Source organism: Corvus brachyrhynchos, unplaced genomic scaffold, assembly GCF_000691975.1.
Source record: "Corvus brachyrhynchos isolate BGI_N302 unplaced genomic scaffold, ASM69197v1 scaffold514, whole genome shotgun sequence".
Taxonomy (NCBI): domain Eukaryota; kingdom Metazoa; phylum Chordata; class Aves; order Passeriformes; family Corvidae; genus Corvus; species Corvus brachyrhynchos.
The window spans coordinates 2,291,077-2,313,417 of record NW_008238319.1 but is presented as its reverse complement, the minus strand read 5'-3'; the positions used below and the strand labels follow the sequence as shown (position 1 = coordinate 2,313,417).

The 22,341-nt window shown below is 44.8% G+C and overlaps 1 protein-coding gene across 10 annotated transcripts in view; it reads left to right on the top strand.

Moving 5' to 3' along the window:
* Positions 1-22,335, top strand: part of NPS (neuropeptide S) — a 40,195-nt gene extending 17,860 nt beyond the window's left edge. The window contains exons 2-8 of one of the 10 annotated variants that reach the window (XR_001861936.1): positions 2,779-2,904; positions 3,612-3,865; positions 8,459-8,504; positions 10,709-10,853; positions 11,902-11,990; positions 12,077-14,050; positions 15,738-16,020. The gene's annotated coding sequence lies outside the window, so the exon portion shown is untranslated. Of the gene's footprint in view, positions 1-2,778; positions 2,905-3,611; positions 6,825-8,458; positions 10,854-11,901; positions 11,991-12,076; positions 14,051-15,737; positions 16,021-21,751 lie in introns of those variants that run through there. The other 9 variants (XR_001861932.1, XR_001861933.1, XR_001861930.1 and 6 more) reach the window with 9 other exon arrangements.
* The last annotated feature ends 6 nt before the right edge of the window (positions 22,336-22,341 follow it).

Here is a 22,341-nt window from a genome sequence, read left to right as displayed (position 1 = left end):
AGGAACCATGGAACCTTAGGAACCATGGAACCCAGGAACCATGGAACCGGAAACCATGGGATCCTAGGAACCATGGAACTTAGGAACCACGGAACCCAGAAACCATGGAACCCAGGAACCATGGAATCCTAGGAAACCATGGAATCCAGGAACCATGGAATCCTAGGAACCATGGAATCCTAGGAACCATGGAACCCAGGCACCATGGAATCCAGGAACCATGGAATTGTAGGAACCATGGAATCCCAGAAACCATGGAATCCAGGAAACATGGAATCCTAGGAGCCATGGAATCCTAGGAACCATGAAAAATGCCCAAGGAATGTGCTGGATATTTATTATCCTTGGGTACTGTCAGATGGGAGCAAGCCCAGGATGGCTCCGTGGTGACACGAGGGGTTCCACTGCAGCCAGGCACTGCCCCGTGTCACTCCTGGCTGCTGGGATTTCAGCCATGGCAGATGTCCTGAAAATTTTCCATCCCAAACACTCTCCAGCTCTGTCCAGCACTGCCCAAGGAGCAGAACTGCACTGCAAGTGAAGGGCTGGCAATGACTCCTGGGCAGTGACAGAAGCAAACACATGTCCCAGGTGCATGGATTGTCCAGAGCAGCTGGGAATGCCTCTGGATCCCTGGAAGTGTCCAAGGCCAGGCTGGACATTGGGGCTTGGAGCAGCCTGGGACAGTGGAAGGTGTCCCTGCCCATGGTAGGGGGGGCACTGGATGGGCTTTAAGGTCCCTTCTCACCCAAACCAGTCTGTGATCCTATGATCCCATGATCCCATGATCCCATGATTCCATGAATCCATTCTGCATCGGTGCATGGCTGTGGGCATGGAGGTGTTTTGTCCCAGTGCAGCTGCCTGCTGTGGCTCTGTCCTGCTCATATCCCCACCCAAATCATCTTTCAGGAAAGCAAAAAACCCATACAAGTTCATATTTACCTTTGTTTGGGTGTTCAGATCCATTTTTGTTAACATTTTCCTACATAATCAAATACATTCCTGCCTTGTAACCTGGGATGAGCAAGGTTGTCTTTAAGCCAACAGAACTCTTCGTGGAGCTTGGAAAATCAGGCTTTTCCCCTTCCTTTATTGTGCAGGAGTGAGAGTAACTCATTCAGTGTTTTGGCATTTGCCTTTGAGCAGGGCACGTTCCAGAGGGATGCAGAGCTGGTGTCCTGCTCCCACAGACCTTCATCCCCTTTTATTGAAAATAAGGAATGAAAGAAAAATTGGCTGCTGGAAAAATCCCATTGTTTATGATTTAGCCATTCCCTGACAGGCCACTCCAGCTGGAGGGATCTGCATGGACAAAACAATGGGATGAGGAGGCCACCCAGAGCCATAAGTCACCTAAATCACCTAAATCCAGAGCAAGCCTGGAAAATGTAGATTATCCAGCTGCCTTTCAGGAGTTCCGTCACTGCAGGGTTGATCTCACCTTCGCCACCCACAGAAAACTCACCCTGCAATGCTGAACTCATCTCTGAACTCTAAAGGTGGCTTTATTTTGGAGAGAACAGAGAGTGACCTCAGTGATCTCTGTCAGGAAATAAGGATCTGAGGGTGCCATTGCTGGGCACATTAATTTTTATGCTGACAGGAACTGGAAATGTGGCAGAAAATGTCTTCTTTCAGTAAAAAGAGGAGAATAAGAACAAGTGTAGGGATGCCAGCCTGCAGTGTAATTAATGTGCTGCCATTAATTTTATTCCTTTCTGGAGAACAGGGATTCAGGATGCTGCAAAAAAATTTTTTTTATTAATTTCTTTTCTATGTTTCTTGGCTAAACTAACAGAAAGAGAAAAGATAAGAGTTCAGAGGGTGGGAAGAGTGATGCTTTGTCTGGGGATTGAGGAGCAAGTTGGGAAGTTGGGAACGCTCTGGCCGGTCTTGGCCTTTGTGAGTAATTCAGTCTGGGACTTCAAACAAATAATTTCTACTCAATTTCTCCATCTAAAAAATAAGAAGCTGCCTTCATTGAGCTGTCTTGAGTAAGCAGTGTCATGGCTGATGGACTTGGGAAGAGTTTTGGGGCAGAAAAGGGTGGTTTCCATAGCTGGAGAGGCTGAGGGAGAGGACATGCAGAATCCCTGAATCCATAAGGATTTTTTTTCCTTACTTTGCTCTAACTTGTATCTGCCTCTGGAGGCTTTAGACATAAATTTCCAGTGATGATTCCCTGGTTTTGAGCTGTGAGAACCATCCCTGAGCTCAGCAACCACTGTTTGGAGCAGCCAAACTCGATTTAGCCAGTTCTGATTCTAGTTCAAACTAGAAACCAGATTTCACTAGATTTACTGAATAAATGAATTTTATTTTGGCATTTATTGAAGCAATTAAACTCCTTTTAACCATGAAATCATTGCCATAAAGAGAACCTATCCATTAGGAAATGTGGCTACTCAGATGCAGCTGTGTCTAAATAAATAAGTTGATTATAAATAAGTTCATTAATTTATAAACCAGCCTGTCCTGAGCCCTGGGATTGGGTTGATGCTACCCTGAGGTTGTGGGAGCTGTGTCTCCATCCCATCCCATCCCATCCCATCCCCATCCCCATCCCCATCCCCATCCCCACACCTGGAATGGACCTTCCAAGGAGCAGGACGTGTCACCTGCTGCTCCTCTGCTCCCTAAAAACCATCTGTGCCTTTGAAGGAGCCTTGGGGTTACCACTGGTGAACCTGAAGGGTACAAATCCCATAAAACACCAACAAGAGAAATCTGCCCAAAGACAAGAAGAGGAACTAATATTTTTCTTTTTCTCCACAGGTTATTGGCAAGGAAGGCAATTAAATAGCCTGACCTAATAGCATCTAATTAACTTGCAAGCCTGAAAATTCCCCGTTGGAATGACATCCCAATACTCGGGTTTCTGATTGCCCAGCACATATTAAAGTATGGGTATCACATTTAGGTTTCCTAATTTGCTATTATTTGCCTGTTTATGGTAATTTATTCCCTGAAAATACCGAGAGGAAGAAAGGGAGAAATCTCTTGCTGCTTTTAACTCTGGATATAATTTTGACCTTAAGAAAGAACAAGACAGATATGAGAGAGTATATTAGATGTTATTATTACCGTAATAAAACAGAGATAAAAGTCATAGTGCAGAAAAGCTCTAAGACAACTATTAACCATTTGTCATATAAAGAAAATCAAAATTTAACTTATCAGAGAGTCTGGCACTTTAGAGATTCCTCATGAAAAATTACTTCTAACCATGGAGCATTTATGCAGAATGTCATTGATGAGCTGTCTGCTTAAATGTTGAAAGAGTTTGGGGAAAGATTGGAAAAATGTCAAAGATACGCCTTTTATCAGTCTGACAGAATGTTTCACGATATTTAAATTTCTTCTTGAGAGTGAAGCAGCATGGCAGGACTTTTTTCTTTAAGGAAACAAGCTGAGCTCACTGCCCTACCCCAACAGGCCATGGCTGGTGAGAACAACCGAGGTGAGGATGGACCTTGGTGACTGAAAAAATGGCACAGCTGAACATCGAACATCACTCTGGGGTTGGGGTACAGAGCAATTTTGGGCTTTAGGGCATTTTTTCTGTCTTTGTAGTGATAGAAGGACTTTTTCTTCTAATTCCCTCACAGATTTGAAGTCATTGGGTTGATTATTCCAGAAATTAAGCCGATCTTAAAAGCTCGATCAGCCGAGACCCATCTTTTTGACTTCTTCAGTGTGAACCTTCCAGAAGACATGGAAGGGCTCAGTGTGACAAGAAATGAGCTGTGGAGAGCTGCTCTCCAGACATCATCCCCAGACATCATCCCCAGATTTCATCCACAACTTCCTGAAGACAACAGGGAGCGATGGAATCTTCCACGGGTTATGCCTCAGGCGTTCGGTGCGTTGAGGGTCGGAATATTTTGTGTTCACTCCTTGTGGTCGGTCAAACGAACCTGGTGAGTCTCTATGGCAACCCTGGAGCGCCTCACAGAGCTCTGAGCGCTCCGAGATTCCTCTGCCCACGGAGCTGCCTCACAGATTTCTGTGCTTTGTGCCTAAGGGCTCTCCTAACCCCCGGTATCTTAACTGTGCTTTCCAAACTGCAGCCAAATTCCAGAGCTGGGAGCTCCATGAGGAGCCCAGGCTGCTGTGGCTGGCTCTGTGTCTTCATTAGCATCTTAATTAGCAGCATGACACTTGGCTGAAGCGAAGGCCTGTGAGGATGCTGTTGAAATGTATTGTTCAACTCGGTGATGTCAGCATCATTCCAGAGTCATTTTGGTTCCCCCAGCCCTGCTTTGCCTTTTTTTATGACTAAAAATTACACCATCAGTGGAGGATGGTTATCATGTTGCAGAGGGGTGTTTTTTACTTTATTTTCAGGTAAAAATCATCAATTAATTGGAAAGAACAAATGGCTCTCAACTCGAAGGAGGAGAAAAGAATATATAAGAGTAAAAATGGGGAAAAAATTATTCCCATTTAATGGAATTTGAGCTTTTTCACTAATTTATTGATAATCCTCTACAGTTCTGTTTTAGGATATTTTTATAGTAAATCAAGACCCAGGGTCATGATGTATTTTCATATATTTCATATATTTTGGTAGGAGCCATCTCCTTTGATAGGAGCCATGTTCTTTCAGCCCATAAATTTTGCTGTCTTAATTTTTGAGTCCCACTGATTCTCCCTGATTAATGATTTTCTTGAAGCCACTGAATGGCAGTTGTGGTGGCCTTCCCCACCTCTGGAAATGTGTCAGAGATACCAAATCGTCTCAGTTTGAAGTTTTAAAGGGTTCTGCTGCACTTGTACATATTTTGGATTAAAGGATCTCTCTCCTTGGACTGGGGCACTTTTGGGTTCCCCTGTTATGACAAGGGATGTGTTTGACCCTGCTGGTCTTTCTGCTTTTTGGTTTTAGCCAGCTCTGCAAATTATTCCTCCTTTCTGGCACTGTGGGTCTTGTCAGGTTCCTGGAGGATGGGAGCAAGCACAGCCACAGGGATATTTTCTGCCTCTCTGTGGCAAAGTGCATCCTGTGAAATGCCACTCATTTCTCAGTTTTAAATTCATTTTTACATGCAAAATATGGCAAAAACTAGTGTTGCATGAGACACTGTGGCACGTCAGGATTGATGGAAAGTCATTCCCCTAATTAGGCAGCAACTGGGGCCGGCTGGAGGGTCCCTAATGTGAGGAGCTGTGGGCAAATCAAAGTAGAAAGCTGGTGGACTGCTTGTTACTGACTCAGTGTCATGTTTGGGATCAGAAATCCTGCTGGGAGTGGGCCAGTCCTGAGTGCTGGGTTCGTATTCTCTGGGATTTTCTGCTCACAAGATTTGCAAGACTATTATGAATCCTTTATTTAAATATCTTTCAATAAAATGGCCCAATTGCAAGGAAAAAAAAAACCAAAAAAAGTTACTTAATACAGTATTTGTATTCTCTTATATAGAATAATGGAATGGTTTGGGTTGGAACAGACCTTCAGCATAATCCAGTCCCACCCTTTTCCATGGCAGGGACACCTCCCACTGTCCCAGGCTGCTCCAAGCCCCAATGTCCAGCCTGGCCTTGGACACTGCCAGGGATCCAGGGGCAGCCCCAGCTGCTCTGGGAAATCAAGGCCTCCCCACCCTCATGTTAATTTAATAATGAGGTTCCTTCCTTAGAGCCACTTGAAGCAATGTAGGAAAATCAACTGGAGGAGGTTATGGAGCGATTTAAGGCCCAGTCCTGATTGCTGAGCATACTTGTGTTAGCTGATCCTGTTGATTCATTTACACAGCCTTAAAGGAGAGAAGATAATTGCCCCATGTGGGTGGAACTGGGCTATGAAAAGATAATTCTGAACCCAAAATCCTGGTCTTTTCCCACTTGCAAAGGTGGGGTGGTTTTGCATTTTCTTTAACTTTCTGCAAATATTAATGATAACATCACTGGAATTCTCATAGAATATCCTGAGCAGGAAGGGATCCACAAGGATCATGGAAGTCCAGTTCCTGGAAGAAGCATCCTCATGGATGCTCCTGCCTGCCAGGAGCTGGGCAAGCCCCTGTCAGAGCACAAACTCCACATTGGATCCATGCAGCTCAAGGAGGCCACTACAGCACTTTGAACAGCCCAAATGGTTTCTCTATTTTTGTATCAAGCTGGCATTTTCCTAAATTTCTACCACCTAAATTTCCTAAATTTTCTTCTTTCAGTGCCCAGGTGCTTGTGCTGCACTTTTTGACCTCCTCACAGTGAGTTTTTCCAGAGCTAGGCAGAAGCCGTGTGAGGATGAGATCTCCAGGATCCATTTGCTCCTTTGCATGTCGAGCATGGTGCCAATTTGCATATTTTGGTGCTTGAACTTTACAAATCACTCCTTATGATCAACAAATAAGGTGTCATTTACGTGCTTGTGTTCAGGAAATGAGTTGCATTTATCTTCCCTGTGTTCTCAGGATGAGTTCAGGTGTTTTGGCACAGCACACTCGCCTCGCCTGCCTCGTGCTGTTCACCTGTCAAAGGCTGTACCTTTGAGCCTGTAACTGCTTAATTAATGATTTCATAGATGCTGTAGCCTTAAAAACTGGATTGTTTTGTCACTGGCCTAACTTGGATGTTTTTCAAAGGCATATTCAATAATTTAGCTTTTTATTTATGTAAAATACCTTCTATTTTAGATTAATTTAGTCATACCGCATTAGAAAAAAACCAATATAATTTTTAAGGGTCTGATGGCTGCAGACAGTTTCATTTGACAAATTAATTGCACAGTGTTTAGCAGAGTTAGTGAGGGAATATATCATACAGTTGTTCATTAATGATTGTTAATAAATGAGGGTGGGCAGGCCCTGGCACAGGGTGCCCAGAGCAGCTGGGGCTGCCCCTGGATCCCTGGCAGTGCCCAAGGCCAGGCTGGACACTGGGGTTTGGAGCAGCCTGGGACAGTGGGAGGTGTTCCTGCCATAGCAGGGGGTGAAATTGGATGGGCTTTGAGGTCCTTTCCAACCCACACCAGTCTGGGATTCCATGATTCCATGATTCCATGATTCCATGATTCCATGATTCCATCACACCATTTGCTGTTCCTTACAGCTCTTTTTCCAGTTGTTGCCAGGAGCTTTTACTCCATGGCAATATTTTTTTACTGCGTTTCCAGCCAATGCAGGAATTTTATTTTGTGTGCAAATCATGAAAGAAATGAATCCCCCTCATTATCATGGGATCACGGAATGGCAGGGCTGGAAGGGTTCCCACATGACTCAAGCTGGCATTCCCCAAGAGTCATACAAATGATGTTTCAATAGTTTTGTGTTGTATTTTTTTGGTGACTGCAGCACAGTTGTGTATTTTCCTCAGTTCCATGTTAAAAAAACACAAAAAGCCCTGGTCAGCAGGAGCAGTGAGGTTGGTGCTTGTTCCTGACTGACTGAACAAACCCGGGAAGGGAAAGTAAACTCCTGCTCAGGGTCAGTGACAGCTCTCATTTCTGAGAGCCACTTCGAAAAGTCCTGGCCTTCAGGAAATGGTTCCCTTTCCCTGTAAATAAAAAATGAATTTCACCTGCCAGAGAGGGAGAGGGAAGTGATGCTTTTTAATATTTTTAATAATATATTATATTATTATATTATTATATAATATATATATTATTAACATAATATATTATTATTAACAAAGCCCCGCAAAAATTCAATTACAAAATGAAGCCACTTCTCCTTTTCCTACAGGAAAGTCCCCCACATTCCCTGTGCCACCTCAGGCAGGATTCTGACTGATTCTGCTTCTGCACTTGGCTCTTGCACCCAAAATTTTGAACTTGTCCTTTTTCCTTCCACTGGTCTGTTGATGGGATTTTCTGCTCCCACTTGGAATTTGTGTGGCATCCAGACACTGCAAATTAATTTGGTGTTTCAGCAGTGCTGCAGGGAAAATCATAACTAATTATGGGAACGATGAATAACCATGGGATGGCGTGAGGGAGATTTCCAGAGGAGCAAGGAGGGGTTAAAACTGGATCTGTAATTCCCATATTTTGGGGATATGTTTTGTCCTGCAACTTCCACGAGAAAAAGTTCCCAGGGAGATAAAAGTCGGTGACTTCTGTACAACGTTTTGGGTTTTTTTTGGTGATCACAAGCTTAGCTTCTTAAATGAGGTGTGGCTGGAGATGGGGGAAGTGGTAATATTTTCCCAGCGAGCCTGAAGTGGCTGCAGGTTAGCATTCCATAATGATTTTTGTCAGAAAGATGAATGCCATCCTAAAAAAAAGTTGGAAGCTCACAGCACCTCGGCTTTGATATATGAATATTGCCACTGTGGACGCTGGAGTGGCATTCTGGATGCTTTGTGGGTTTATGGCTGTGAGACATTCCTTAGGCTGATTCAGAAACACTTTTCCTACACATTTGAAAGCAACTTTTTGTCTTTGACTTTTTTTTGCCCCTTTTTATTTTTTTTTTTTTTTGGTTCATCTGTGATTTCAAAACGCTTCTGGAAGTGAATTGAAGAGATTGGAGGATTTTGGAGCCATTCATCACGCAAAAGTGAGTAGTCACCTTTTAGCCACCTCTGGATTAATACCCTGCAATGTCATGGAAGGGCTGTGCTGCATTAATTCCCACAAATTCCAGCTGGGAAACCACGGAGCCCTCACAGACAACTGTTGGGAATGGGAATAGTTAATATGTGTGAGGTTTTATAAATTGCCCACCCTTCCAGCTATACTGATACCATGAAAATGTCATTTTTGAGAGATTTCCCAGAATTGTGATCGTTTTTTAGTGAAAATAGCAGTTTTTGTTTGGAGCACGTTCGTAACCTCAGCCCCAGCCTGCCGAAGAACTTGGCAACCAGAACTGGTTAAATACGTTGGAAAAAAGCAGGAAAATGGGACACTGCCCTCTAACGTCAACAAATCCAAGCAAAAGGGACTGGAAAGCACCACAGGCAGGTGAAGTGGGATAAGGATTCACTCTGGATGAACAGAGCTTGGAGTAGGAAAGTAGAGGAGCATTTGAAATTTGGGGGTTTCAACAGCATCAAATGCAGCTGAGCTTCCAGGAAAAGCCAAATCTGAGCCTCAAGTTCCATTTGTTTCTCAAATCCTGCCCCAGGTGAGGCTTCATCTGTTTCCTTCCTGCCTTTTAGTGGGATGAACATTTAGTGGGATTGGATCAGATGGTCCATTGTGACCTTTTCCCACCTCACCCATTCCGTGATCCTGTTTTCCATGGAAAGGTGGACTCCAAACACAGAATACTTCATGCCAGTTGCTAAAACACTCAGATTAAGTAAAAGAAACATGTCTTGGATCTGTTACCACTTCCTATTGCACCAAATGTGCTTTAAAAATATCAAAGATACCCAAAAAAGGGAAAAGTCACTATTTGCATTAATATCAAAGATCAGAGAACACAGGGAAAGGTCCCTGTGTGAGGTCCCACTCTGTGATTTCGACACCACCAGATTTTGGGGATTTGTTTTCCCTTGCTGCCCAGCAGCAGATTTCTGTGCATTTCACATTTATTTGTGGCCACCAATTCACACCCTGGGACCAGTGCTCCTTTTCCATGGAGAAGGGCTCGGGGAATAAACATGAAAGGTGTTCCCAAAACACTCCAGACAGCAATGCTTAATTTTGTGATCACTCAGGCAGCTCACAGGAATATTCACAGGGGAAGGACACCAAGGTGGATGCAAATCCAAACATGATTGAAGCATCAATCACTTATTCATGGAGAAATATTTACAGTGGGTTTTTTTTAACTTGATGAAGGGATAATGAAATGTGTGTCCTAGGGGGGTTTATGGGCAAATTTTATTCCAAACATTTGCAATTAATGCAGAAATGGTGCACTCCTCGAGTATTGAAAAGGGTCAGGAATGAAACAAAACCCCAGAGGGGGTGAAATCAGGCTGGCCAGGACTTATGTCCAAACCGTTTTCCATTGGAAAATGCCAGATCATAAAGAATGAAGTGATCTGTGGAAATCAATCAATCCTGACAGAGTCACAGCAAGGAACATTCCCTGCCAGCTGTCAAGCTCCTGCTCCAGTCTCCTTCAGGAGCAGATCCAGGATGTTCACCCACCCGGACACCTGGACACACATCCCATGTCCTGTGTCCTTCCCAGCCCTGGAAGCCACCAGGAGCTCCAGAGCCACTGAAACCCAGTGTCACTGTGACCTTTCTGCTGAGCTGCATGACAGATTTCCTGGTCTGGAGTGACACGTGCAGGTGTGTTTGCTTTTTCCCTTTTATTGTACATTTTTAACCTCAGAATTACCGGCACTGATTTCTGGTCTCCTGAACAAGAAAGGAAAAGCAAATCCAAGCTGAAAACTGGCAAAACCTGGAGAAAAGCTTTCCCAGTCTCCCAGAGCACTGACTCTAAAAGACCAGCAGATTTATTGATGTTAGCAAGTGTTTATTCCTTGTTTTCCAGATAATCCAAAGCAAGCCGAGTGCTCCTGGTGCTAAAAGGAGCGAGAAGTGCCAGCCTTGGAGAGCTGCCACCTCGACTGGCCATTCCCAAACTGCACTGCAGGCACTCCCAGGGGGTCAGGAGACTTTCCCAAACCTCATTACATCCCCATGGGGGCATTATCCCTGCAGCTCCTGCACCTGCACTAATTTGGGTGGGATGGGGGAGCAGGAGGGGTCGGGATCCACAGTTATCAGCCCTGCTGGAGCTGCTGGAGGTTTTCCTGCAATAAATTAAGAGTTTTTTTCTTTTTCTCATCCTAGCTGTAGCACGGTGTGTTTCCAGCCCTCCAGGAGGTGTTTCCACAAGCCTTGGCAGCACTTTTGGGTACATCTGTGGAGGTTGGAGATGCCCGTGAGCAGATGGAGCTGCTGCAGATGGCCCGGCTGGCACACACGGGGAGGAGGGGTCGGTTCCTTGTGGTGGGAGTGGGATGTCAGAGGGGTCAGAATGGCTTTCCCTTATCACTCAGGATCCTTGTACCTGCGATTCCAGGCTGGAAAATTGTAAATATCACATGGAGTGGCTTTCTCTTATCACTCAGGATCCTTGTACCTGTGATTCCAGGCTGGAAAATTGTAAATATCACAGGGCAAGGCTCATTGCTGGCACCTTGGGAGGGATGGGGTTAGGAGAGGTATTTCCAGCCTGCATCCTGCAAGTTGTTCCTGTTAAATGCTGATTAATTGTTATCTCTTGTTAATAAATACCACAAGGAGAGGTGGAGCTCTCCTCCACACAGCTCTGGCCTGGTTTAAATTAAGATTTAGGAGAGGGATGGGAGCGAGCCATTGCTGGATGTGTGGGGAGAGCAAGGGAATATTGCTGTGCTCTCCTTTTCCAGAAGCAATTTCCAACCTCTCTCCCCAAACACAAAGTCCACCGGTGGGCAGAAACCAAGATTAAATCTGTCATGTTTTTATTTCATTCCAACACCTCTGTTTGAAATCTAAACTAACTTGCCGAGGAAAGCAAGGAGCCCTCTAACACCAGAATTCCAGCAGCAGAAACAACAGCCAGGCTCCAAAGGGCAGTAAAATATTCCATTAGCTGTGAAAACCAGAGGATTCTGCAGCAGTGACAGAGGAGTTTTATATCCTGTATGGATTTCCTTCGAATTTCAATGAAGGAAACCAAGTAACAAGGAAGATTCTCCCACTTTAATAGCAGAAAGAGTGGATTCTCTGGGAAAGGAGTGGGATGCCTTTTATCTTTTCCTAATGAAAACACTGCCACCAGCTGGTTAATGAATGGGTCTGACCGGGGCTTTGCACAGGAAAAGTGACACTGGGGGCTTTTAACCCACAGCTAAACTAAAGGGAGTGGTATTTGAGGCCAGTATGTTTTCAGAACAGAAAGTAATTAATTGCCTGTATGCTCCATTTCTTTTTCAAACAGAGGTACATGATAATAAAGCAATTAATGTTTCTTGCCTTAAATATCTTGTTAAACAAAGGTGCCACTACATGAGGTACTTCAATCACCTTCCACCTCCGTGAACTGGTGTGACCATCTCAGCTTCCACTGCAGCTCAGACACCTCCAGGTTTGTGGCTGATGATTTTTCAATTAGCACTGAAATGAATTGAATTGAGGCATTTGAAATGCATTTAAATGAATTTGTCTTTTCAGATTCATGGGTTGTTACTGATGTCCAGTGTTTTGCTGAGTCCCTGCTCACCGGAGCACACCCTGGCAGCTCTGGGCTGTGAGTGCAGCTGTGGGTCTTGGTGCCAAGATTTGGCGTGGTTCCATCAGCTCCTCACTCCTGATTTTGTTAAAACATCAGCAGTGGCAGCACTGACATTTCAACTGCCATGGTGGGCTTTGAGACAATTCCCGTGCTCGGAATGATCATTTCGGGTTTCCTGCAGCAGCGAGAAAAGTGCTGCTCAGCTTTTTAACGCTGATGGAACAATCGCTGGGAAGAGAAACCTTGTAAATGGAGGGTGAGGCTCGGAGGCACAATTCCGTGCTCAGGGGGGACTCCCAATTGATCCTGTGCTGGAGAGACAGAGGATTTACTGCATTCTGAGGCTCTGTGAGGGCAGCAGTAGATGTGTTTCATGTTGGAGTAAATCATTTCCCTTACAGGTGATGATCTCCTCTGGCCCCAAACTCAGGTAGTGACTTTTGGTGCTGGTTATATTTATTTGGGGTTTTTTATCTCTCAGCAAGCTGAAGCCATGAAGAATTTCAAGACCCCTTCACCAAGCTTTGGCTTGAGGAGAAAATTTGCCCACCAAACCTGTGCCTGTGGTATCACAGAATCCTTGAGGGTGGAAAAGCCCTCCAGGATCACCGAGTCCAAGCTGTGCCCGATGCCCACCTTGTGCCCAGCCCCGAGCCCTGAGTGCCACGTCCAGCGCTTCCTTGGGTACCTTCAGGGACTGGGACTTCTCTGGATGTGCTCCAGAGCTCTGTGGCTTTTTGCAGCCTTTTTCCTGCACCATGAGCCAAGAATTCTCCCTGGCTTTTGCCACCAGACTCAGCTCAGGGCAAACCTAAACCATGGTTTTGCTCTTACCTTATCATTAATAGGGTTAAAACAATTAAAGATACGATTTTTTTTTAAAAAGCGGTGGTAAAATTTTAAGTGACTCCGAGTTTTTTATGAGCAGGTTTCAACTCAGCAGCCCACAAGCCCTGCTTGAAGCTCTGTGTGGGGTGGGGTTTTCTTCCCAAAACCACCTTCCTTGATGTGAGAGTAGATTAATTGCTCCTGTTTTCCCTTGGAAACAAATATTTCTCTAATGATCCAATATCTCATTAGGCAGCACCAAAATACTGGTTTTGCTCAGGGAGTACCTGGTTTGTCATGAGCTGACAAGCAGGTGTTGGACCTTAAAACACCCCAACATTGAAACTGTTCTGTCTGTGCACCTTCCACACCCTAAGAGTGTCCTATTCTCCGTATCCATTGGAATGCCTGAGTGGAATATTCACTGCTCAGCAATAACAATAAACACATTCAAATCCATTGGTTTAATTGGCTACGAAACTTTTCCTCTGGGAGGGAATTCAGGACATAAAACATTTTACAGCCCTGGTGCAGATTATGTCGAGTTCTCTCCCAGCAGTCCCATTTATTTCAATGGATTTCCTGCAAAACGGGAGAGCCAGTGGAGAGAAGAGGGAATCCAGCCCCACACCTGGCCAGGGACGCTGCTGACAGCACCACGAGAGAGGTAAAACACCCTAAAGTCACCTATGGAAACTCAGCCAGCAGGAGAAATTTCTCTCTTCACTGTACAATAATCCTGCCTTGGAGAGGAGGATTAGGGGAGGATTAAGCTGCAGTGAAGCAAGGGCACTCTGTTCCCCAGGGCCAGACTTCTCCAAGGGATTTAGTGGAATTTGGAAGGCACCCGTTGAGTTCACGTGGCCGCTGCTTTACCCCGTCCTCCCGAGCCTGCGGTGTGGATGTGACCTGGGAGCTCCAGAAACACGGCTTTGGGGGATAACACTGGAACTTCCTGATCTCTGAGGGCACTTGGGATGGCCCCAGCATGGGTGGGATCTCTGTGGCTACAGTGGGCAGCTGGGTCCCTGCTCCGTTGGTAACCAGAGCCACGATGGAGCTGCAGGTGCAGATGCAGACACTGGGTGAGGAGAAATGGGAGTATCACTGGCAATCTCTTTGTTTTACTGATTTCACCTCGGTTTCTATTTTTTTTCCCATTGTTGGGTCTATTTTAAGGAGGCTCAGGGGGGACCTTGTGGCTCTGCACAAGTCCCTGACAGGAGGGGGCAGCCGGGGGGGTCGGGCTCTGCTCGCAGGGAACAGGGACAGGAGGAGAGGGAACGGCCTCAGGATGGGCCAGGGGAGGCTCAGAGGAGGAATTTCTCCATGGAGAGGGTTGTCAAGGATTGGAAGGGGCTGCTCAGGGAGGTTTGGAGTCCCCATCCCTGGAGGGAATGACTGGATGTGGCACCCAGTGCTCTGGGTTGGGAACAAGGTGGGGATCGGTCACAGGTTGGACTCGATGGTCTTGGAGGGCTTTTCCACCCTGAATGATTCTGGGATTTTGGGATCTGATACATAAATCAATATATACTGCCAGCAGCAAACAAAGATCCAGATCTGATCCTGAAATTTAAGTTATTCCGTAATTAAACAAAAAACTCATTCCAGGGAGATATTTAGACAGTTGCCTCTTTCCAGAAGCCATAGATATTCTAGATTCTGACAATACTACTCCACTAGAGGGTTTCTTATCAGCCAAAAGTCATTGAATATTTGAAGCCAGTTCATAAATGAAGTCAGGATATGAAATTGTCAAATTAAAACTGAAAATGTGCGTGTGTACACGGGGCAGATAAGTGCATTGCGCTGGTCTGAATTACCTGGTAACTTGTGAAACGTCTCAGGGTAATTGCACTTTAAAATTGATGTTTGGGTCTCTGTCAGGCTGGGAATATCCATCTTCCGAACTACAGATTCCCAGCACAGTGGAGAACTCTGTGTTCCACGAGAGTTTATTATGAGCTACACAGAAATCCTAATTGGGCTTCTAATTGCCAGCAAGTCTGGCAGAAGAAAAAGAGCATTTTAGGGTGGATCCCAATTGTTCAGCAAACACAGAAGAGCGATGGGAAGGGACAGGTTTTGTGTCACAGCAAAGCTGATGTGTCCCAGGAGGATGTGGTGGCTGGAGCAGGCTCCCGTGGGGTGGGAATGGTGCTTGATCCCAGTGGGTTTTGGATCAGATCCCGGGATAGCAACACAAGTTCTGCAATATTGACTGTTCCAGAGTCATGTTTCTCTACAGATCTCATTAACTGCCCCCTCATTAACTACAGGGTAATTGGGCACTTCTCATTTCACAATGTGCTGACCTTCAGTCAAATTCTAACAGACACTTCAGGGGAAGATTCAGAAAGCTCCTCTTGGAAAAATGAAAATCATGGCATGTCAGGCATGACAAACATCTTTATTTTCTGCCTGTGTGTTTCAGAGGCTTGACTTCTGATTCAGCACATGAACACCTGCAGGAAAAGCTGTTTTCCCAATGTTCTTGGCAGATTTCTGCTCGGGATTATTTCAGATTGCAGTGTTTTGCTTGCTGATAAGATGTAAATAAACCCATGGGCTCCTATTCCCCTTTGATAAAGGAATTAATAGAATAAAAGACAAAACAGTCTCTCTTAAAAGATGTTTGCACACATTACAGAGTTGTGAAGCTTTCTGAAGATTGCTCATCCAAAAATGACAACAAAAGTGATGTTTTGTGCTGTAATTTAGCAGATTAGCAGCTAAATATCAGGTTATTAATTGACTTCTTTCCCCCAGTCCTCCTTAGGGTAACCTGGTCAATCCTGAAGGCAGAACGAGAAAATATCTCCTCACTTAGGAAACATGACCAGGCAGCAGAAATGGTGGTGATTTTTAGCAGAGACTTCTGCCAACAGAGCTGTTACTCCTACAGGAGACTCCTGACAAGTCCAGAACAAATATTCTGACAGCGAATCGACTCCTGACCTGCGTGAGCCAAACACTTTGAAAAATGCTGCATGTTGACTCAGTCAAAGGTTTTCTACCTTGTTGATAAACTCAGCTCTTTCAGCCTTCAAAAGAGTGATTTCTGTGTTCTTTGGCATATCCTTTGTGTTCTCCTTGCAGGAATTTGTGAATACAGCAGTAATCAGTTAATTCTTACCCATTTTAAAAGCCTTTTGTATGCTACAGTGGGCTTGGGAGCAGCACCTTCAAATTACACCTTAGGATTGAAAATGTTTTCCCTTCAGGAATATCTCCCAGGCTAACAATGCCCACTGTTTTCCATCGTGTTTCCCATGGGAACATGAGCCTTTACAGGAGGGCAAGAACTACCCTGAGGGGGGAAATAACGAGGAGAATGGAAAATCCAGGCTTGTGAAACCATTTGTTTCCCAATGACTAAACAGAGAGTGTGGATTTCCACTTTGTCTTTCCAATCCAGGCCTCGGTCAGGAAGGGCTGAGGCCTCCCATGTGTCATCACCATGTTGGGCTTCAAAAGAGGTTTCTTCTTCTCCTCCTTCTTCCCCCAGGTGGCTCCTGCCTGGCACACAACAGCACTAAACCAACAAATATGGGGGGTTTGATGATGTGACTCAGAAAAATCAACTCCTCCCAAACAAAAGCTGAAAGAGACTCAAGAGATGGTTCAGGCCCAGATCTTGTGTTGCCTCCAAGCAAAAACATTCTTGTAAACACCGAGTCAGACAACAACCCTGCTGTGACAACAGCCAGCAGCAATGCTCCAGACACTGGCAATGAGGAAGTCTAGACAGCTCCTGCAAGAGCAATCAGGAGTTCTTAAGATGTCTCCTGTTGCCATTGAGTTGGTCTCATTTTGCCTCATTGCCAGTGGACCAAGCTGGCTGGTGGCTTACCCCCCTCAAAGAGCCTGCCTTAGTCATCCTTTTCTTCTATTAAACTAAATCAAAACTTTAAACTTCTTTTTAAAAAGTCATGGTTTTTTTGAAAGTCTGGGTGTCTCTGCTGTCCTCCAACTTCTACATTTCATCTCCAACCTTTCTGAAACTATCTCTTAAATTAAACATCTCTTTGCAGCACTCACAATAATGGCTCGTATTCCATATTCTCCCTCTTCCAGCACTTCCTGAAAATAACTGCATGGAAAGCTACTCCTACCTGAATTTTGCCTTTCTGGATGTGTGTCTCATTTAATGCTTCCCTGTGGCAATCTCCAGTTCTGGTTGTTTGGCTTCTTTTCTATTTTGTGACATTGTAATTTTTACATAGATGGAAATACTGAAGAGAATCAGGCCGAGAAGAGATTCCTGTGGATGTGCACTGAGTTATCCCCATCTATCCTAGTTACCCCCCTATCCTGAGGGTAGAAAACACCCCTTTTTCCCAACAAGTATCCAAATAACCTGGTCCTACCATAAGATCTTATGACAGAATCCAGCAAGTGGCACAGGAGGAAAAAAAAATCCACTTCCAAATTTTTGTGCTGCTCCAAAACACGACATGAACTCTGCCATTAGCTTTGCTTTTGTCATCTTCTCTGTCTGAATTTTAAAGCTCTGCACATAAAGCAGCCGGAATTGCTGCCGGATTTCGAGGCAGGTGACATTTGTGTATCGCTGTCGTCGCCGCCGGATGACTCTGGTAATGCTCTAATTATGTGTAGTGAGTTGTCTCTAAGTGCTGGATGAAAAGCTCCCTGCATCATTAGGCACCTTGTTGTTTACTAAATGTCTTTTATGATCCTACAGGGGCCCCAGTGAAGGTTGTGGCGGTGATTGCGTGCGGAATTTCTATTTTTGGGGATTTCTAATTCAGCCGTTCGTTTTCACTCCGGGCTGAAATCTGGCGGATTGATTCTCAGCTGAGCCTAAATTAATTTAATTTAGTTTAACAGCAAAGTTTGGCAGGGCTGGGTTAGACAGCTCGAGGGTGGCTCTTTTAGTATTAAAATGACAACGTTTTCCAATATATTTTCTTTTTGGTAGAGGATAAGAATTTTAAAGGAAAGATCTTAAAGCCTGAGGTGGATGTTGGTCTGGATGAGGGAATCATGGAATGGGTTGGGTTGGAAGGGAGCTTAAAGGTTGTCTACTCCAACACCCTGCAATGAGCAGGGACATCTTCATCTAGACCATATTCCTGGTTTTCTCTGGATGAGGGACATCATCTCTCTGGACTTCTTTCAGATGTTTGGTGTTAACCATGAGCCAAAATTACTTTTTTTTATTTAAAATAAACTGGCTTTATTAATCATTGCATTTTGTTGGGGTTTTTTTAAAAACCCGATTTTGAAAAATCTCTAGATAGATGGAAATGTTAATTAAACACGTGCTGTGAAGAAAAAATATGACTGTCCTATGCTAGCTCTACAGCAAATCTAAAATTAATTTGCAATTTGAAAATAACACCAAAAAAATGAATGGGTTTTTAACCAACTCGAATGGGATCAGCTGGAAAGGGAAGTGTGTTTCTGGCAGAGGAATTAGAGTGGCAATCTGACACATTGTTTGGCAAGGACTAATATTAGGAATATTTTGTCAAGTGCTATGAATAAACTGGAAATAGTCTGGAAGGGTCCTGTAATGGCTGACTCAGCTGGTGCTTCCCAGAAAAATTTTCAGCACTCCATGACTACATTTTATGAAAAAGTTGATGTGGTTTCTCCTTGGTTTGCAAAGGAATTGATCCCTGGGAAGTGCAGGATTTCCACTTTTAAAGCACCTCTGTGTTGACCTGGCAGGAGTCATTTCACATGAGGCAGAAGGACAACGGGGGCTGCAGCCACTGGAGGAGATTGCTCTGGAAAATTATCCAAGACTGGAGACCAGCAGAGAAAAGTGTCTCAACAAAAGGCTGGGAGAGCTGGGAATGTTCACTGCAGAAGGCTCCAGGGAGAGCTCAGAGCCCCTTGCAGGGCCTAAAGGGGCTCCAGGAGAGCTGGAGAGGGACTGGGGACAAGGCATGGAGGGACAGGACACAGGGAATGGCTTTTGCTCCCAGATCCATCAGCTGCCAGACTGGAATGGGGTTGGAATGAGAGCCTTAATGCCCCTTCCCACCCAAACCAGTCTGTGAACACTTCCAGGGATCCAGGGGCAGCCCCAGCTTCTCTGGGCACCCTGTGCCAGGGCCTGCCCACCCTCACAGCCAGGAATTCCTTCTCAATATCCCATATAAACCTCTCCTCTCTCAGTTTGAAGCCTTTCCCCATTAGTCCTTTCTCATCTCATCAGTACTCGCTATAGATTTTAAAATCTTAAAGCAAAATTTAAACAACTTCTGGTTTTCTCTCTCCAGGAAAAAAAAAAAAAAACCAGATAAAAATATTTTTCCTGCCCCCCTGAATATTTTTCTAAACAATTCCCAGTTTGTCACCAAATTCACCTGGCAGATTCCTGATTGCAGACGGGAAACTTGACTCTCAGTCTGTTTACAAAAGGTAATTCCCAGGGAACACTGACTTTTTAACGATATTTAGGTTATTGAACGTTTCCCTTGCTCAAAGTCAACAGAAAGTTAGGTTTTGGGTAAGATCAAGAATAGAAAGATCCAACACTGGCGGAGATGGGTCTGGATATTTATCTGAGTGCATCAGAGGAATTCTGTGATAGGAATGTTCCTGGTCATTACTGATTGTGACAACCAGCAATTCCACATTTGGGATAGGAACTCGGGATAGAAACTGATGGAGGGTTTTGTTAAAATGTCAGTGCACTTCATTTTTATCTCTTGATTCCATGTTTGTGGGCTCGCTTCCTAATCAATTTTTCTTTTATTTTTCTATATTATTCAGATGGTGAATGCAAATGTATGTGCAGAGTTACAGCACAGAATGTGCCCAAAAAATCTTTAGGCAAAAGTCCATTTATTTCAGATTGAAGAAATAAGATGATGTGACTTTATTAAAAAAAAAAGATTGAAAACTCCGTGATGTGAGACACTTTTAAATGAAAACCCGTTAAATTATTTACTGTGGTAAAATAAGTGTTTAATGGAGAAACATTTAAAATTTAATTGAGTGCTGAGATTATTGGGTGAATTATGTGAGGCGCCCACATGAGGTGCAGCTTTCTCTTGTAAGTGAAAACCCTCAGAAAAACATGTTTATGAATAGATTTTGAAAGAACAACAACAAGAACCAGAAAATAATGGAACGTTGTAAAATGTGTCACGTTATTACTTACATCAGTAGAGAAAACTAAAACTGAATAATTTGGGGGAAGGGGGGGATGAGTAGAGCTGGGCTTAAATTTGAGGTCTATGGCTGAAAGTTCTCTTTGGAATCATAGCTGGATAATTAAATAACGGATTTAATCTGCTATGTAATCTGAGTTGAAGTGACTAACTGAAAACTCAAAATAAAACCACAGCAGCTTTGCCATGGAATCCCAGACTGGTTTGGAAGGACCTTAAAGCCCACCCAGTGCCACCCCTGCCATGGGCAGGGACACCTCCCACTGTCCCAGGCTGCTCCCAGCCCCAGTGTCCAGCCTGGCCTTGGGCACTGCCAGGGATCCAGGGGCAGCCCCAGCTGCTCTGGGCACCCTGTGCCAGGGCCTGCCCACCCTCCCAGGGAACAATTCCTGCCCAATATCCCATCTAAATCTCTTCTCTTTCAGCTGGTTCAAGACCACCAGCTTTTACTCCCACCACCTTTGTCTGTTGCAGAACTCCAGGACAAACATAAACCTTTTCCTTTCCTTTTTGCTCATTTGTGCCTCTGAACCAGAGCATCGGACACCGGGACAGTGCAGGACTGCAAAAATTCCAAAAATCCCTCCGTGAGCTTGGAGTTGCTCATGGCACACAAGACAGGAGATGCTCATTAACATCCACAGGGCTTGGCCAACACAAAACTGCCAAGTCAGGCTGAGAAAGGTCAACACCCAGGAGCTGTTTGTGCTGATGGTTAAGAGCCTAAAACCCTTTTGCAATTATGGAAATGGGCTGGAAAATATTCCGTAGGCGAGGATATGCTGGGGATTCATTGCCTGTCTTTATCTCATTAATTTCAGAACACGAGTTGTTTTTCCTGAGCATCATTCATGACCATAAAGTGCTTATCCCTCCATCATTGTCTCCTCATCCCCTTTTTTGTTACAGGCTTGGCTGGCCTGAGATTATCCTAAACTCTTTGGAGCTGGGATAAAACATTTGGACAACATCCAGCGTGGTGGGACCTGCTCTGAATTGGAGCATTGAAAACAATCTCCACAGCAATCCTATGCAACACATGGAAAATTGTGATAAGGGTGTCTTTAAAGCTTTTTAATGGGATGTGATTATGGATATTCTGTTGTCCTGCAGAAAATACCAGGAGAAACTTCATGGGTATTGGAGCAACTGAGAGGAAACTTGCTTATTTCTAATTAGCTTGTATTAATTGAGAGCTTTTCATCAGTTAGTCCGAAATTAAGGGAAAATCTTTATGTTGCCACTCAGAGCTGCTGTCCTTAGGCTTTCTCCTATGGAAGAACTGCAGATGTTTAGGAATTATCGTCTTGAAACACTTCATTTGCATTCTGACTTCAAAATGAAGCGATGATCCTTACAGACTAAGCAGAGGTTTGATTAGCAGGGATGAAATGATGTGCTTGGGAAATGTCACACTGCAGCTCCCCTCTCTGTCAGCAGAAGGGTTTGAGGAGGGAATTGTGTCCCTGTCTGACCCTGAACATTCCTGAACGGAACTTTGGGATTTCAGGCACAGCCCATTCTCTTACACTCCCCACACTTCTAAACACTTTGCAGTAATCCAGATGGAAGGTCACAAACACATCAGAAACATTCTTGAAAAAACCTTCAATTATTTATTTTTTCCTTCAGATTGCCTTGCTGTTGGCCAAAGAAGCACTTTGGGGATGAACAGATGCTGACTTGATCAAAACCTCTTGTGTTTGCTCTGGTACCTCTTTAAAACCAGCAGCAGAGACCTTGGCTCTGTGGATGAAGATTCCAACATTAGTTCCCACTTGGTTCCGTGGACATCACCATTCCTGTTCACCCCTCTTGGAGTGGAGCTTAAGGTCCCTTCCCAAAAAAACCCCATCGCACGGCTCTGCAGCTTCTGGAGCCCTGGGTCCATGGAAATGCAGTTTCAGAGGAGCTCCGAGGAAATGGTGTTTTGGGGAGAGCAGAGTGGCTGGAACAGAGGAACAGGATCGCTCTCCTCGAGCGAGCCCTTGTGTCTCAGGGAGCGGGATCGGCTCGCTCCTAACGCACCTGGTGACTCCCAGAGCGGGGGATGGAAACGCAGCCCTGGTCCGAAAGAAACCCTGCCCGGGAAGGCGGGCTGGGATTGGGAGCTGGCTGCGGGAGCTCGCTGTTAAAGGCGATCTTTTGGCTGTACAGGTGCGCCTTTGTCTCTGTGCGAAGCACCCGGCCGTAGCGCCCTTTGTGCTGCTGTCTCCTGATTT